General features: G+C 41.4%; 1 protein-coding gene and 1 long non-coding RNA gene across 10 annotated transcripts in view; one reads left to right on the top strand and one right to left on the bottom strand.

The window, feature by feature from the left end:
- Positions 1-16,476, bottom strand: part of LOC138749384 (cadherin-20-like) — a 262,479-nt gene that overhangs the window by 157,932 nt on the left and 88,071 nt on the right. The window lies entirely within an intron of this gene.
- The window catches only part of LOC138749406 (uncharacterized), a 137,184-nt gene that overhangs the window by 78,918 nt on the left and 41,790 nt on the right, over positions 1-16,476 (top strand). The window lies entirely within an intron of this gene.

Here is a 16,476-nt window from a genome sequence, read left to right as displayed (position 1 = left end):
CGCAGAGGAAGCTTTTTTGCTTGACTAGCTTCAGCAGCTCAGGTTTTGGAACTTGAGCAGTTTCTGGTGATGCTGGTACATTTGCAAGGCTTAGAACATTTTTTTTTAGACATACAGTACAGTAACAGGCCATTTTGGCCCACGAGTCCGTGCCGCCCAATTACACCCAATTAACCTACACCCCCAGTCTGTTTCAATGATGGGAGGAAACCCATTCAGACAGAGGGAGAATGTACAAACTCCTTATAGACAGTGCAAGATTCGAACCCCAGTCCCAATTGCTGGTACTGTAATAGTACTGCAGTAACCACTACATTGTGGACCGCAGATTCCTGGTCATCATACTACAGCTTAAAAATGTCCACAGAGAGAGAGAGGGAGAGAGAGAGAGAGAGAGAGAGAGAGAGAGAGAGAGAGAGAGAGAGAGAGAGAGAGAGAGAGAGATTAGGTGATTATTCCTGAATAAATCTCACGCATGGACAGGTTTTCCCCCTTTAGATGCTATTGAATGAGATGGTTCCTTGGGGGAGTGCAGCCAGAACCAGGAGTATTGCACCACAGGTGCACAGAAGAGGAGGAACAGTGAAAGGGTAATTGGGATAGGCATTCAAATACTTTGGCCATTGATGCGATTTCCCAGGTGGTATGCTACATCAATGGTGTCAAGGTCAAGGATGTCACTAAATGGTTACAGATCATTCTGAAAGGAAAGGTTGAAGAACTAAATTTGTGCTCAGGACTGAAAATAAATGTGAGTTACCCACCTCAGTAGAAAAACAAAAATGCTGAGTATTTTTTGAAATGGTGATGTTCATACAGATGTGTCGATGCAACAGGCAACAAATGGCTTGCAGGCTCTTATTGCTTGTGGATTTCAGTACAAGAGGAAAGATATCTTTCTGTAATCATATTGAATTATAGAATTATACCTGGAGTATTGTGTACACTTTTGATGTCCTTCCCTAAGAGAGATTACATGTGATGTAGGCGAAGGACAGTGAAGATTCATTGGATGAACGCGACATAAAAGCAAATCTTGAGAAGATTGGTGGAGTGGTGCGGGGGTGCAGTTATAGTAGTTTTTCTGTGTTGACTTTGCATGCTTTTCCTGTGACCATGTTGATATCCTTTATGTGAGCCGGTTTTCTTCCACATTTCACGTTAGCTTAATTCAGCATGGACATGGCAGAATAAAATACCTGCCCCTATGCTCTTACAATTCCAATTGGCTAATATAAATTTCCCTTTGTCTGTATGCAAATGGCTGTACCTGGGGAGGAATTAATGGGAATGTGGGGAAAGTAAAATGGATTGTGCAAAATGGTCCCTGGTGGTCAACAGGGACTTTGTGGGCCAAGGTACCAGTTTCTGTGCTCTCTGACTCCAGGTTTTAATTTAATTTAGAGATACAGTTTGGTAACAGGCCCTTAATAACATTAGTAGCAAGAGTAGGCCATCCAGCCTGACAAGCCTGCCCCGTCATTCAAAGAGATCAGGGCTCATCTGATGATAGGCTCATCTCTTCCTACCTGCCTTTTCGCCATATTCCTTAATTCCCCTACTATGTAAAACCTTGTCTTAAATATATTCACTGAGGTTGCCTCCACTGCTTCAATGGGCAGTGAATTCCACAGATTCATCATCCACTGGGAAAAACAATTCTTCCTCATCTCTGTCCTAAATTTACTACCCTGAATCTTGAGGCTATGTCCCCAAGTTCTGGTTTCCCCCACCAATGGAAACAACTTACCTTGCTCTATCTTATATATGTCCTTCATAATTTTATATGTTTTCACAAGATCCCCTTTCATTCTTCTAAATTCAAGCAAACACACTCCCCGACGACTCAATAGGCAAAACCTTTCATCTCTGGAATCAGGTTGGTGAACCTGCTCTGCACCACCTCCAAAGCCAGTACATTCTTTCACAAGTAAGGAGACTGGACCTGCATGCAGTACTTCAGATGTGGCCTCACCAGTACCTTGTACTATTGTAGTATAACCTCTGTGCTCTTAAATTCTATCTCTCTAGAAATGAAAGTGAACATTCCATTTGTCTTCTTGAGCCTCCTGCACCTGCAAACCAAACTTCTGTGATTTATACAGAAGCACTCCCAAGCTCTTCTGTACCACAGCATGCTGCAATCACTTGCCATTAACATAATATTCTAATCTTCCATTTTTCCTTCCAAAGTGGATCACCTCACATTTGCCAACATTGTACTCCATCTGTCACGCAACCTGAAAATGCACACATGGCCAATTAAACTACAAACCGTGTATGTCTTTGGCACATGGGTGGAAACTGGAGAACCTGGAGAATGAACCAACTCTACTGAAACCATGATTGGTGGTGCCATAATAGCTTTGAGCTAACTGTGATGTTAACTGTGCTGTCCCCAAGTAGGGATCAAGTCAAAACTGCAAGGCCTTAGTGAAGTGCCATTTCCCACTTTGCCCAATTGGTCTTCAGGTTTGTGGGTGCTTCAGGTTAGACGTTTAGAGTTTAACAAAGGTGGCACAACCTCAATGAAATTTTCAAATACTTTGAAGGCTCGACATATGTGGAGAATGTTTCTCCTAGGTGAAGAGATTGTAATCTCAAAATTAGAGATAGGCTATTTTGGATTGAAATGAGGAGAAATTATTATACTGAATCTTTTGGAATTCTCTATCTTGGAGTATGATTGTCGAGGGTCAATCACTGAGGTTATTAAAAACATAAACTTGGTTTTAAGGAAGTAAAAGGATATGAGGAAACATCAGATAAACCTATTAAGATGGAGAAATCAGCCATGATCTTACTGAATGGCTCAACAGGTTCGAGGGGCTGGATGGCTCGTTTCTTCTCCTATTTCTTAGGTTCTAATTTATAAGATCTAGGAAGTAAACATGAAGATAGGGAAAGCCATTTGGAAGGGAAATAGTATTTTTGGGCTCATTGCAAGGAACTTGGAAGGGAAGAGTAGGAATCAAGTTAAAATTGCAAGGCCTTTGTGAAATGCCACTGGAGTACTCGACCCAATTTGCTCTCTGTACTTGAGGAGGTGCTCCAGTGTAAATTCAACTGATTTATAACTGGAATGAGGGGAACAATGGGAGATAATTTGAAGTGGATTTTACACGATGTTTTTCTCTTCAATTCTAAACCATATTCACTAATAAACTTGGCTTGGTATTCAAATGTGAGGACCTGTCATTCAGAGGTGCAATAAACAATGAAAAGAGTGGTAACAGATGTCAGCGGGAATTTATGAAATTGAACATGAATTTAAAGTGGGAAAGTTGTGGATTACACATTTTGAGGGGGGGAGGGGGCACAAGTGATAGATCTTAAAAGCGTGCATGAATAAAGGAAACATGATATTATCTTTGAAATCGGCAAGTTACTTGATAAAAAAGCAACCTTACCTAGAGGGTCAGAGAGAAAAAGTCGAGAAAATTTCTCTGAATGTTTTACAAAGAGCTGCTGGCCTGCAGTTGAAGCACTGCACATTGGAAGGAGCCAGAAGAGGTTGATGGGAAAGGTAGCAGAGACATACTAATTCACTGGAATGAGTGGAGAAGCTGTGAACTAGACAAAACACCAGGGCATGTTTTTAAATGCTCTGCTTTATCATCCTCTGTGAAGCATTATCTAAAAGATGTGGAAGCAGATTTAATGGGATCTTTCAAATGAAAAATGGATAAATGTTTGAAATGGTAAGTTGGAGACAAGGAACTACTGTTGACAGCTAACTAGAAACTATCCAACCCAGTGGGGAGATCAAACAGAGCCCCATTCAGGTTACAAGCACTTTGATTCACACTCCCACTCTGACCTATCTGTCCTTGTCTCTGATGTTCTTAGTTCAGTAGATTTTGGTGAAATAAGTGGTGTAAATTATGCCAAGCCCATGCATCTATTTTTTTTAAGTCCCTTTAATTTCAATGAAATTACAATTCCCTGCATTCCCATCCTTCCTTATGAAACAGGTTGTCAGAGAGAAGCCAGTTCTCAGAGCAATCCCATTCCTCCAATTATTTCCCTTCAACCCATTCTCTCTCATATTTCCATTAACATTGACCCTGATTAGACACTGGGAAGGGGGGGGGGGTGGTATTTACTGTGGCCAATTAACAATGAGGACATCTTTGGTACACGGGAGGAATCCGGATATCTCGGCCACAGGGAGAATATTCAGGAAAAATTCATTAAATTTGAAGCAGCGCAAAAAATATTTACCAGGATGTTACCATGACTAGAGGGCTTGAATTACAGGGAGAGACTAATAAAGCTAGAACCTTTTATCCTGGAGCTGAGGTAGCGAAAGTATGACCTTATGGAGATACATAAAATCATTTGGGGCATATATAAGGTGAATTGTCACAGTCTTTTTTCCCCAGTGTAGGCAAGTCAATAGCTAGAGGGCATAAAGTTAAGGTGAGAGGGGAGAAATTTAAAAAGTTCCTGGGGGCAACTTTGTCACCCAGGTCAGGGTAGCTGTGAGGCAGTTGCCTTACCTGCAGCACCAACATGAGGCAGATAACTATCTTCATTTTTACTGTCCCCATTGCTTGAGTCCCTTATAATTTTTTTCCCTGATACACGATTCAATCAACTAACTTCCAATGAAAGGAAGCTACAATTCTTCTTCAAACAAGAATATGAAACATAATACTTTCAGTGGGTACAGCAAACTGGCCTGCCTTGCAAATATTAATGATGATGAATTTCCCTTCTTGGTCAGACAAAGAACAGGGAACACAGGAGGAGATTTGAGTTGAAAATTCAGCAGAAAAGCTATTTAGACACAGCACAAAACATCACATTAGCCTTAATGAATGAATGTGATGTCCTCAGGCAACAGTGCAGTGATGCAGTATAAAGAAGTAATATTGACTTTGCTTCATTATTTAAACATACAAATACACACAGCATAATGAATATGAGTATCTTGACAGGCTGGCAAATTCTCATCAGGATTTTTGTTTCATTCAAATCACATGGTGTCCTGAAAATAATATATCTTAATAATTTAAGGGATCATGAATTTATTGGATAAAGAGACAGAGGGTAGGAATCTATAGCTTAATTTGACTAACATGAGGGGCAGGATGCTTGCATTTCACTAAATTCTCGAGAGAATTCAGTTGTAAATCATAAAAAAATACTGAAGGGAAAAAAATCTGACCTGTGAATAAGAAATTGCATTAGTTTACAACTTTTAGCACATTGCATTGGGCTGCATTTTTCTGGACCAGGCTTACTGCTCAGAATCCTTTTATAACATGGCAGGATGGAGAGGGTCTGCCAGGCTAGGCCTCCATGTTCTGTGCCCAGCAGCACGTCTGGATGATGACTGTGTCTCAGGCATTGTGGAGTTGACCCCTGGCTCTTGAAAAGGCCCTGATAGGTTTTCAGAGCTGGCAAAGCCGGGAATGGGAAGAGTTGCTCAGCTGATTATAAGGGGAGACAATAGCTTCCACAGCATCCAGCAGGAAGCAATGAGAGAGACTATAGAATGGGGACCCGTCATTCAGAACAGCTGCTGTCAGCTCTAAACAACAGTCTGCATTTACAGCACCAGCCAGGGTGCATTTCTGAGTCCTGCACCTCAGCACTGAGCTACTGTACCATTTGCCCTACATGCATCTAGTGCATTTTGCCTTGGTAGTTTACTGAGCTATGGTGTATTGACATCACTGATTCATTGCTGAACCAGGTGCACTGGGGATTGTGCCTGGTTTACAGCAAAGCAATCTGCTGATAGAGTTCATGTTTTTTAAAAGTGCAGTGCTGTTGTTATGTATTAGTTGGGAGCACGCAAAGGACTACAGAAGCTGGAATCTGGAGTAAAATACAGTCTACTGGAGGAACTCAGTGAGTTGAGTAGCATCAGTGAGAGAAAAAGAATCCTTGACATTTTGGGATGGACCCTTCATCAAGTTTGGATGAAGGATACAAGCCCGAATTGTTGACAATTCTTTTTCTCCTACTGATGCTACTCAACCTGCTGATTTCCTCCAGTAGTCTGTGTTTTACACTTTTTTTATTTGTCAGTGTATGGAATGTGGGACCAAGAGCTATCACGAATCAATGCTCTGCAGCGTAGCATGAACTACCAGTGTAATTGGGTTAAAACAGCGGATTTCATTCCAGTCGAGTTCTTGTCAGATATGAGCAGTCTGTTAAAATCCTGCAATAGAATATGCTGCTCAGAATCCCATTGCGAGAACATCCTGTGAAAGAGCTAATTAATTCATTTGTGTCACATAAGATTTTAATTTTTAATTGTTTTCAAGTCATGATACCATTGGTCACAGCTGTTTAAGGGGCCTTTGGAATTTGGATTGAATTTCATGACTAAATTCGCAGTCTTGTAAGTGGGAGCTCCAAAATGCCTTGAAGATAGTCACTGTGTCACCATTCATTTCAGCCACATGTAACGGTGATCCTGTTAAACATATAGGGACTCAAAGATCCTTCAGAGATAATCCTGGCAGGATTATGCCTGCAATGATAGTGATCATGCATGCAATGCAACTAGCAATGCCTTACCATTTGATTAGACTTGGCTCCCAGCATTGGGCTGACACACAGTATGTTAGATCTGTAATGGAGGCTTGCAGCCTCATGGCATTCTTCATGTACTGTTTACAACAACTTTAAAGTAAAGAACCTTTTCCTTTATCCATATGTTGTCTAAGAACTCACAAGATGAAACATGGTTTCAGAAGTGGGATGAAAGAAATTAGAAGAAAATATTTTAAAAGGTAAAATCTAAAGTCAGCAACTGATCAGTGAAGAGAAGCGAACACAGTGAAAAACAGAAGGATTATATCCACCAGTGAAACTTCAGCTGACAGGTAATGTGGCTGAAAATTGGAACAGATTTAAACAGCATTTTGGACTATATTGAGAGGCAGTTGGAGCTGACAAGAAAAGTGATAAAATGAAAGCATCAGTTTTCTTCCATGCCATGGGTGATGAAGCCCTGGAGGTGTATAATAACTTCACATTTGCTGCTGAAGGAGACAAAATGAAATTGGAAAAAAATAATGGAACAGTTTGAGGCATACTGCATACTTAAATGTAATGTGATATTTGAGAGGCACAGATTTTTCACAAGTATACAGAAAATGTGAGAAAATATTGATCAGTATGTGACTGAATTGAGAAACAAAAGCAAAACGTGTAAATTTCATGGACTGACTGATTCGCTGATAAAAGGTAAACTTGTGTGCGGTATTCCAGATAATAGTCAAAGAGAAAGACTGCTAAGAGAGCAAAATCTAGACCTGGAGAAAAGCCATAGCATTCTGTGGGGCTACAGAAACTGTAAAATCGCAGGCAAAAGAAATGGTCAGTGAAACTAGCTTCAATGTGGATGCAGTGAACAAGAACAGACATAAACCATTTAACAAAAAATGCACCAAAGTGGAAAGAGAGGCATGGTCAGTGAACAAAAATGAAAGGGACAATCGAAAGCCATGTTGTCGATGCGGTATACAACATCTCAGCTGCACCATTTCATCAGATGCAAGGATCGACAATGAGATAGACAACAGACTCGCCAAGGCAAATAGCGCCTTTGGAAGACTACACAAAAGAGTCTGGAAAAACAACCAACTGAAAAACCTCACAAAGATAAGCGTATACAGAGCCGTTGTCATACCCACACTCCTGTTCGGCTCCGAATCATGAGTCCTCTACCGGCACCACCTACGGCTCCTAGAACGCTTCCACCAGCGTTGTCTCCGCTCCATCCTCAACATCCATTGGAGCGCTTACATCCCTAACGTCGAAGTACTCGAGATGGCAGAGGTCGACAGCATCGAGTCCACGCTGATGAAGATCCAGCTGCGCTGGATGGGTCACGTCTCCAGAATGGAGGACCATCGCCTTCCCAAGATCGTGTTATATGGCGAGCTCTCCACTGGCCACCGTGACAGAGGTGCACCAAAGAAAAGGTACAAGGACTGCCTAAAGAAATCTCTTGGTGCCTGCCACATTGACCACCGCCAGTGGGCTGATAACGCCTCAAACCGTGCATCTTGGCGCCTCACAGTTTGGCGGGCAGCAACCTCCTTTGAAGAAGACCGCAGAGCCCACCTCACTGACAAAAGGCAAAGGAGGAAAAACCCAACACCCAACCCCAACCAACCAATTTTCCCCTGCAACCGCTGCAATCGTGTCTGCCTGTCCCGCATCGGACTTGTCAGCCACAAACGAGCCTGCAGCTGACGTGGACTTTTTACCCCCTCCATAAATCTTCGTCCGCGAAGCCAAGCCAAAGAAAGAAATACAACACCTACCAAAAAAGTGTCCAGCATATGGTGAAATATGCTATATGTGCAACAAAAGCAACCATTATGCCCGTTGCTGTATGAACCAAGTTCAACAAAGCATGGTTCATGAAGTAGATGAAAGGGAGATAGAGGAATTCTATGTAGACGTTGTGACTGAAATCAAGAAAGAAAACAGAGACTGGATGTTGAGATTAAAAGTGAATGACATAGACGTTTCAGTTAAATTGGATACTGGAGCACAAATTAAGAAGGTTACACTGAGACCAAAGATGTATGGAACAAAAGTGAAGTTGACAGGATATATCAGTGCAAGGAGAATGCATGGTCAAAGTGAAACACAAGGACAAAGAGCACATACTAGCATTCATCGTGATACTAAAGGATATACAGGCCATACTGGGTTTAACAGCCTGTGAGAAACTGAACCTGGTAAAAAGTATCCTTGTGTAAAGTAAAGGAGAGACCATCTATGATGAACTCATGAAAAAGTACAATGACCTATTTCAGGGTCTAGTCTGCCTTCCAGGAGAACAAACGGTCAGTGCACATAAACGTGTTCCACTGATAATACATCCTTGCAGAAAAGTTCCAATTGCACTTCAAAAGCAACTAAAAGCAGAGTTGGACAGGATGGAAAGCCTAAATGTGATTCATAAGATAGATGAGCCAAAAGAGTGGGTGAGTCAACTTGTCGTTGTGGACAAAAAGAATGGAAAGCTTAGAATTTGCCTGGATCCAAGAGATCTAAACAGAGCAATAAAGAGAGACCACTTTAAGCTTCCAACGTGTGAAGAAATCAAATGCAAAGTTTTCCAGCAAGTTAGATGCATCATCAGGATTTTGGCAGTTTAAAAATGGATGAAGCAATTTCAAGACTGTGCATGTTCAATAGTCCATTTGGCAGATACAGATTTCTAAGGTTACCATTCAGAAGTGTTTCAGCTCCTGAAGTGTATCACAAAACAATCCATATGGTCTATGAGCATCTGGACGAAGTTGATACCTCAATGGATGACATCATAATATGGGGAACCACGAGGATGGAGCATGTTGAGAGACTAAGGAAAGTGCTGGAAGCAACAAGGAAAGAAAACCTGAAGCTGAATAGAGAGAAATGCCAGCTTGGGGTGACAGAAGTAACATTTGTAGTAGATATTATTGGCAGTAAGGGCATCAGACCAGATCCCAGAAAGGTGTCCGCCATTGGGAACATGGCAAGGGTACAATACAAAAAAGGGACATCCAGAGGTTTAATGGAATGGTCAACTATGTGGGTAAATTCACATCCAACCTCTCAGAAAAGATGGCTCCATTGAGAAGACGAACAGAAAAGAACATTGAATGGGAGTGGAATCATGACCGTGAAAAGTCATGGAGGGAACTAAAGAAACTGCTCACAGAGGAACCAGTTCTGAGGTTTTATGACCCAGCGAGACCCATCAAGATGGTAGACTGGAATAGACCCCACAAGTGGAGGTGAGATTGGTCCTATGAGGGCCCGGTTATCTCCAGCGACTTGAAGTATTGGACGGGACGTAGATATATTGCTGACTCATTCTTGTTCAATATGTAATCAAGGTCGAATTTATAAATAGTCCATTCTGCAAACCTCACATAGGAGCCAGTGTGAACTATGAGTTATACTTTCAAGTCTGCATCTTGTATCCATTAATTCTCCAAAATGCAGCAGAATTACAATCCCTCAGTCTGACTTGAACGTGGCAGCTTCTCATTAATGGTATCATTTACTTAAAATTTATACCTGTGTATAAAGGACTTTCAATTCCCTGTGGAAATCTACCTGCTAGAAATAATCTACCAGACAATATTTAAAAGGAAATGCAACTTGCTTGCTGATTTCCTAAACCCTGAAGGGAAGCAAATGATCGTTGCTAAAGGGGCAAAAGTGAATGCAGAGTTTAACAGATACTTGGAACTAAATTGAAATGGCAGCTTACATTTATTATAGCACTTTTAATAAAGTGTTCCAAGGTATTTCAAGGAGAGCTAACTGTCAAAAAAAATATAATCACACCAAGAATGGATTTATTGGCTGAGTGATGACCAGCAAGGTAAGTCTATATACAGTATAGATGGACTTGAGGTACCTTTTCTTCATTCATTCTTCATTGACTTTTGCAGGTTTAGCAGCATTTACTTTCCATTCATAATCATCTGTTGAATTGAGTGATTTTAAGAGGGTAGTAGAGGGTCAATCATGTTGAGGTGGGTTTGGAATTAGACAGAGCAGACCAGATAAGGATAGTGCAATACCTTCCCTGGAGCACTTAAGTGAACCAAACAGATTCTTGTAACAATGTGGAAGCTTCATGGTTTTTGTTATATTTTTAATTTTATTTAATTACAGGGTATATAAAAATTAAATTCCCCAGTTGCAGCAGTGGGATTTGAACTCTTATTCCTGGATCAATAGACCAAGCCTGATAATAATGTAGTAGAATCACTAAGTCACCTTGACTCTAAATCAATTAAAATGAAGAGACTTTCAAACTGGAAAATTTTTAATTTAATGTAGTTAATTTTTAATTTAGACGGTAACAGTCTCTTCTGGCCCACAAGCACTTGCTCCTCAATTAAACCCAATGATCCTATAGCCCTGGTATGTTTAGAATGGTGGTAGGAAACCAGACTGCCCAGAGGAAACCCATGCGGACACGGGGAGAACATACAAACTTCTTATAGACAGTGCTAGATTCTAACTCAAGTCATAGCGTAGTGGTTAGCGTTGCGCTAACTACTAACTAAATGTGCTGCCACTACGCAAACCAAATGTACCCTGTCTGGTGCTGGAGTTGCACAAGATATATGACACAAACATTCGTTGGAATGTAACTTTGATGAGTTTGTCTTAATCACATATTAATGGCAGCTTTTCCAAACCTGCACTTCCTGCAATTCCCACGTGCAATACTTTGTTAATGCAGCATTATCTTTAGATCTGATTCAGAATGTCTAATTATTATTAATACCAATTAAGTTTCTTTTATTTAGGTGCATGAGTTGTTGATGACTAATTCTTGAAGTCTAACCAATTACTAAAAACAATTTTGCTCTGCCAAGTGAGATTAGTAAAAGTCTAATAAAAGCAGACACCGTTGAGAATGTAACATGAACATCTATCTCTTTTTTCTTTTGCAGTCTCTTGGGACTGACAATGCTTTGCTTCTATACTGGATGGATGTGTGGGGCCATGATGGATGTGTGGGGCCATGGGGCCACAGCTCCTCTGCAGGTGTGGTAGCCATAGGGGTGGGAGAGTGGATGGATTATGAGGTGGTTTACTCCTTCCTTTGTCTATACATGACTTCTCTGTTACCTATGCATGCACTTCTGCTTATCAATACCTCCCCACGGGTCCTTTTTCACTTCAAGCATTCATAGGCTAAAGCTTTGCAAAAGCCAATGGGGAAGTTACATTTCTTAAAAAGGCTTTGAGCACACTGTTCAATCTTTTTCTCCGTCTCCCTGGTAATCTTCTTCCATAACTGAGCTTTGTGGAGAAGGTCTGTTCTGGGAGTCTGGCACTGACCATGGCCTGTCCTACGCAGCCAACAGATTGCATTTACAGCCTCAATATTGGGTATATTGACCTGGAATAGAATGTTGATGTTGGTGCGCTTATTTCTCCAATGAATTTGGAAATTTTTAAGGAGATAGCATTGTTGGTATTTTCAATTGCCTTAAGGTTCCATTTGTTGGAAGTCTTGGCATCTGAATTATAGTGGATGGTAGGATCATTGGTGCCTTGTAAACCATTAGTTTTGTGCCAGGTCTGAGGTCTTGATTTTCTAAAGCTTTTTTTTTCTCCTCAATTGACCAAAAACTGTTGGAGCCTGAAGGCAGTGGTGAAGATATGGAGGGTGCATCACATTTCCCATGGACGGTGCCAAGATTTATTGCCCGAGGGCAATGAGATACAGCAAAAATGTATGGTGCAGCAAAGATATTATTGATAGATAACCTGGATCATGTGAATGCTGAGTGCATGGAGCTTAATCTCTGATCTTGCACAAGCAAGTAGGATTTGCACATCTGAAGTTTGAATAACCTTGTTTCTGGAGTGAAGTTGCTGTCAATTCCACAGTCAAGGCAAATTTGAGGGATGTGAATTGCAACTTTGTTGGAAGAGCAAAGGGTTGAAGAGATTGGTCTCTTGCAGGCCCACTAGTTGCTATCATGGCATGTATGCCACAATGGAACAAATATAGAGATAAAGTTGAATTTGTGTGGGCAGCCAAGGTTGTGAAGTGTGTTCCACAGTCGGAGGACAATTGACAGGCCAAAAATTGTAGAGTGACAGGTGCTGCTCTTGGCATTTTTCTTGGAGTCGTTTCATTGTGAAGATTGTGTTCACTCTGCCTCTTAATGGATTGAATCTATTCTGTGATTCAGAAAGAAGCTCTTCAGTCCCTAGAGGAGGTGGTTAATGAGGATCCTGATGATGGCTTTCCCTGTGTCAGAAATCAAAGTCTCCTCTGTTAAATAGTCAAGATAATGTGAACTATTTTGTAACCACATAAGAATACACCCTTCTCACTGTAGTAACTGTTGTGCACCACTGTGGGGCGTATGAATATGTATATGGGAGTGTGTGAGTAGTTTCCTGAGATGGTGGAAGGCATCAGTAAGTACAGTCTCTTTTATTATTTGAATCTTGCATCTCTAAGTTATTTAAGAAGCCTCCCAAGTAACCTAGAGACATAACATGGTGGCAACGGTATAAGAGAACAAGAATAAAGGCATATAATTGATTGTAAGTCACTGAAATATGAAGGGGAAGAAAAGAAAAAAACATTATTGAAAAGAAATGGCTGGAGCAACAGCAGTTCACCCAGTGATGGACGGGAAGGCTGAAGACATTGTTGAATCATGTAAAAATTTTCAGCAGGAGTAATTCAGCATTCAAAATCCATTTTAAAAATGCAACAGCAGAGGAGAAGGTCGGTTATATACTCTGGACAGGGGAGCGAGGCCTTATTTAATAGCTGGGAGCTTATAGAAGTGGAGAAAAATGATCCAGAGCAGATGTTTGCAAAGTTTGCTTCTCACCTTGAACCCAGATGTAATCATAGAATTAAACACTATGAATTTCAAGGCTTAATGCAAGAGACTGATAAAACTGTTGATAACTTCCTCACTAGGCTAAAAATTTTTGCAGCTTTAGTGGTACAAAGTGCAGAGCTCAAGAAACACAGCTTTCCAGAGAAGAGTCAACTACCAACTGTTTTATATTTTAAACAATCACGTGCCTGATAAAGGGGAGTGATGTCAGCGCGCCCGATAAAGGGGAGCGATGTCAGCGCGCCTGATAAAGGGGAGCGATGTCAGCGCGCCTGATAAAGGGGAGCGATGTCAGCGTGCCTGATAAAGGGGAGTGATGTCAGCTTGCCTCACAAAGGGTGTGACATCAGCATGCTTCATAAACGGGAGTGATATCAGCACACCTCACAAAGCGGAGTGAAGTTAGCACATGGCAGAGTCATTGTCTCTCTGGCAACATGGCAGCAGGGAAGCAGCGTGCTTTGTCAACCCACGCAGGTCTACAAATGTGGCCTTCACCTGGGCAAAGAAGGGGAGCCCGCACCATTCTGTGCCAGCTACTCAGTGCGGCGATTCTGCCTGTCCAGATGTGGAGCCGCTCAGTCCGCCACACTGCAAGATACAGATTTAAGGATATAGAGGAAGGATTAGTTGATTAACTAATATTGGGGAGTACCCATCTTGAAGTGCAAAAGTCTCTAATAGAGAAGGATAGCTTGAAGCTGGCCGAATCTATAGACACAGCCAGAGCCTTCGAAGCCACGAGGACACAAATGAAATCCCCATCTTTGCAGACCCACCCACAGCAAAGAGAAGGAAGGGCTGATGCTCTAAAGAACACAATCAGAAAATTGCATACCCCCATGACCTGCAGGAAGTGTGGCAGACAACACCTCTTCGAAGACCCAAACAAATGCCCTGCATACGGTTCTGAATGTAGAGCCTGTGGTAAAACAAACCACTGGGCAAAGACGTGCAAGTCTGGTATGAAGAAAACAGTAATATCAGTGAAAAAAAGACAGGAAGAAGATCCACCACATAAAAGGAAACAATAATGAGGACTCCGACACCCAGATACTGGACATAGGATCCATACACCTTCACAAGACTTCGGGTGAGATGAAAGAAGAAAGTGAGTTGCACACAAGGATCCAAATACAGGGGACAATCCAGAAAAAAGCCTACAATATTTAATCTAAAGGTGAAGCTGGATACTGGATCACAAAGCAACGTCCTTCCACTCAGACTCACTGCCAGATGTTCCCAGAGAACATAATAAAAGGATATCCAAAAGATAGTGCATTGGAAACAGCAAATTTCACATTAACGGCCATGGTGGACCTATGATCAAGCAGCTAGGGAGAGCTAAGATCAATGGCTGTCATAAGGGAAAGAACATCCTCTGTATATTCTTTATGGTAGATGCAGATGGACCAGCAATTCTAGGTCTGGATAGCTGCCAGCAGTCGCAGTTGATATCTGTCAATAATGAGATCCAGGCGAAGAAGATACCCAGTAGAATCAACAGGCACATACAACAAAAAGAGGAAATGATTTCCACAGAAGTACCTGCCAGGCCATGGAACACAGTGAGAGCAGACTTGTTCACTGAGAATCAAGACTGGTATTTAATAGCAGCCTGTTACTACTCTAAGTTTCCATTCATCAAAAGGGTGAAAGACCTGAGAGCATCAACTATCACCTCAGAAATGAGAGCGCTCTTTGCTGAACAAGGAATACCTGAGCAAGTAATATATGACAATGGAACACAGTTCATGTCACAAGAATTCAGAAAGCTGACTGCAGAGTATGGGTTTGTTATCACTACATCATCCCCAAGCTAACACAAAGGTCATGGGTTCATTGAAAGACAAGTGAAAACTGTGAAATGCACACTAGTTAAGCATCACAAAACAAAAGAAGACCCATCCCTAGCTTTTCTATCATTACGAGCAACACCTTTAAGGGCTGACATGAAGTCCCCAGCAGAACTTCTAAATGGCAGGGGATATAAAACAATTCTGCCAAGCAAAATACACCCTCCAGAAGACCAGGAGAAAAACAGGAGACTGGCTGACATGCAAGAAGAAGGATGTCAGCGTTATAACAAACATTGCCAGAACTCTTCAGAGGGCAGCATGTGCATATTCAAGAGCCGATGTTGAAAACATGGACCCCAGCAAAGGTCATCAGAGAAGCTGAGACACCAAGATCATACATTGTCGAGACAGACTCTGGCAATCAGCTGAGGAAAAGAATTCACATCCGACCGACACAAGACATGATGAAGCAGAAAGCTTTAATATCAGCAAAGCCTGCAACACCAATATCAAGTGAGGTATCAAGTGAAGAGACCACAACCACTAATACCAAAACATCAACACAGCAGTTGTCAGGTGAGGCACAACAAGCTACACCACCTACACGTGTACCAGGAAAATAGAGCCCCATGGTTGCAACAAAATTCACAAGATGGCAAAGCAACAGACTGCTGCCAGTGTGATATCAATAAGAATTATTTAAAAATAGTTGTGTAAATAAACTAGTGTACAAGTTTAGTTACTTAAGTTGCACTGGAAAGAAAGTGATAAAGAATACTAAATTTTTCTTTATCTTGAGAAGGAGGGATGTTCTATAGTCAAGATAATGTAAGCTATTTTGTCTTCTTTCTTTGGCTTGGCTTCGCGGACGAAGATTTATGGAGGGGGTAAAAAGTCCACGTCAGCTGTGTAACCATATAAGAATACACCTTTCTCACTGTAGTAACTGTAGTACACCACTGTGGGGCATATGTATATATATATGGGAGTGTGTGAGTAGTTCCCCGAGATGATGGAAGGCATCAGTAAATAAAGACCCTTTTGCTATTTGAATATTGCATCTCTAAGTTATTTAAGAAGCCTCCCAAGTAACACAGAGACATTACACCCTCTGTATCTACCCAGTTATTTTTGACTCTCTTCTTGAAGATGATCGGGATTACAGCATCTGTGAGGTTCCTCCTCCTCCTAGATATAAACAATGTGATTGTGGATTTATGGCTGAAACACTTCAGGGCTGAGGTTAATAATACACATTTTTGAAAGGACATAATTTTTGATGGAAAGCCACAAAACACACATAC

The sequence above is a fragment of the Narcine bancroftii genome, chromosome 1 (assembly GCF_036971445.1).
Source record: "Narcine bancroftii isolate sNarBan1 chromosome 1, sNarBan1.hap1, whole genome shotgun sequence".
NCBI classification, from domain to species: Eukaryota; Metazoa; Chordata; class Chondrichthyes; order Torpediniformes; family Narcinidae; genus Narcine; species Narcine bancroftii.
The sequence above is the reverse complement of the archived record's forward strand: the minus strand, read 5'-3'. Positions and strand labels throughout refer to the sequence as shown.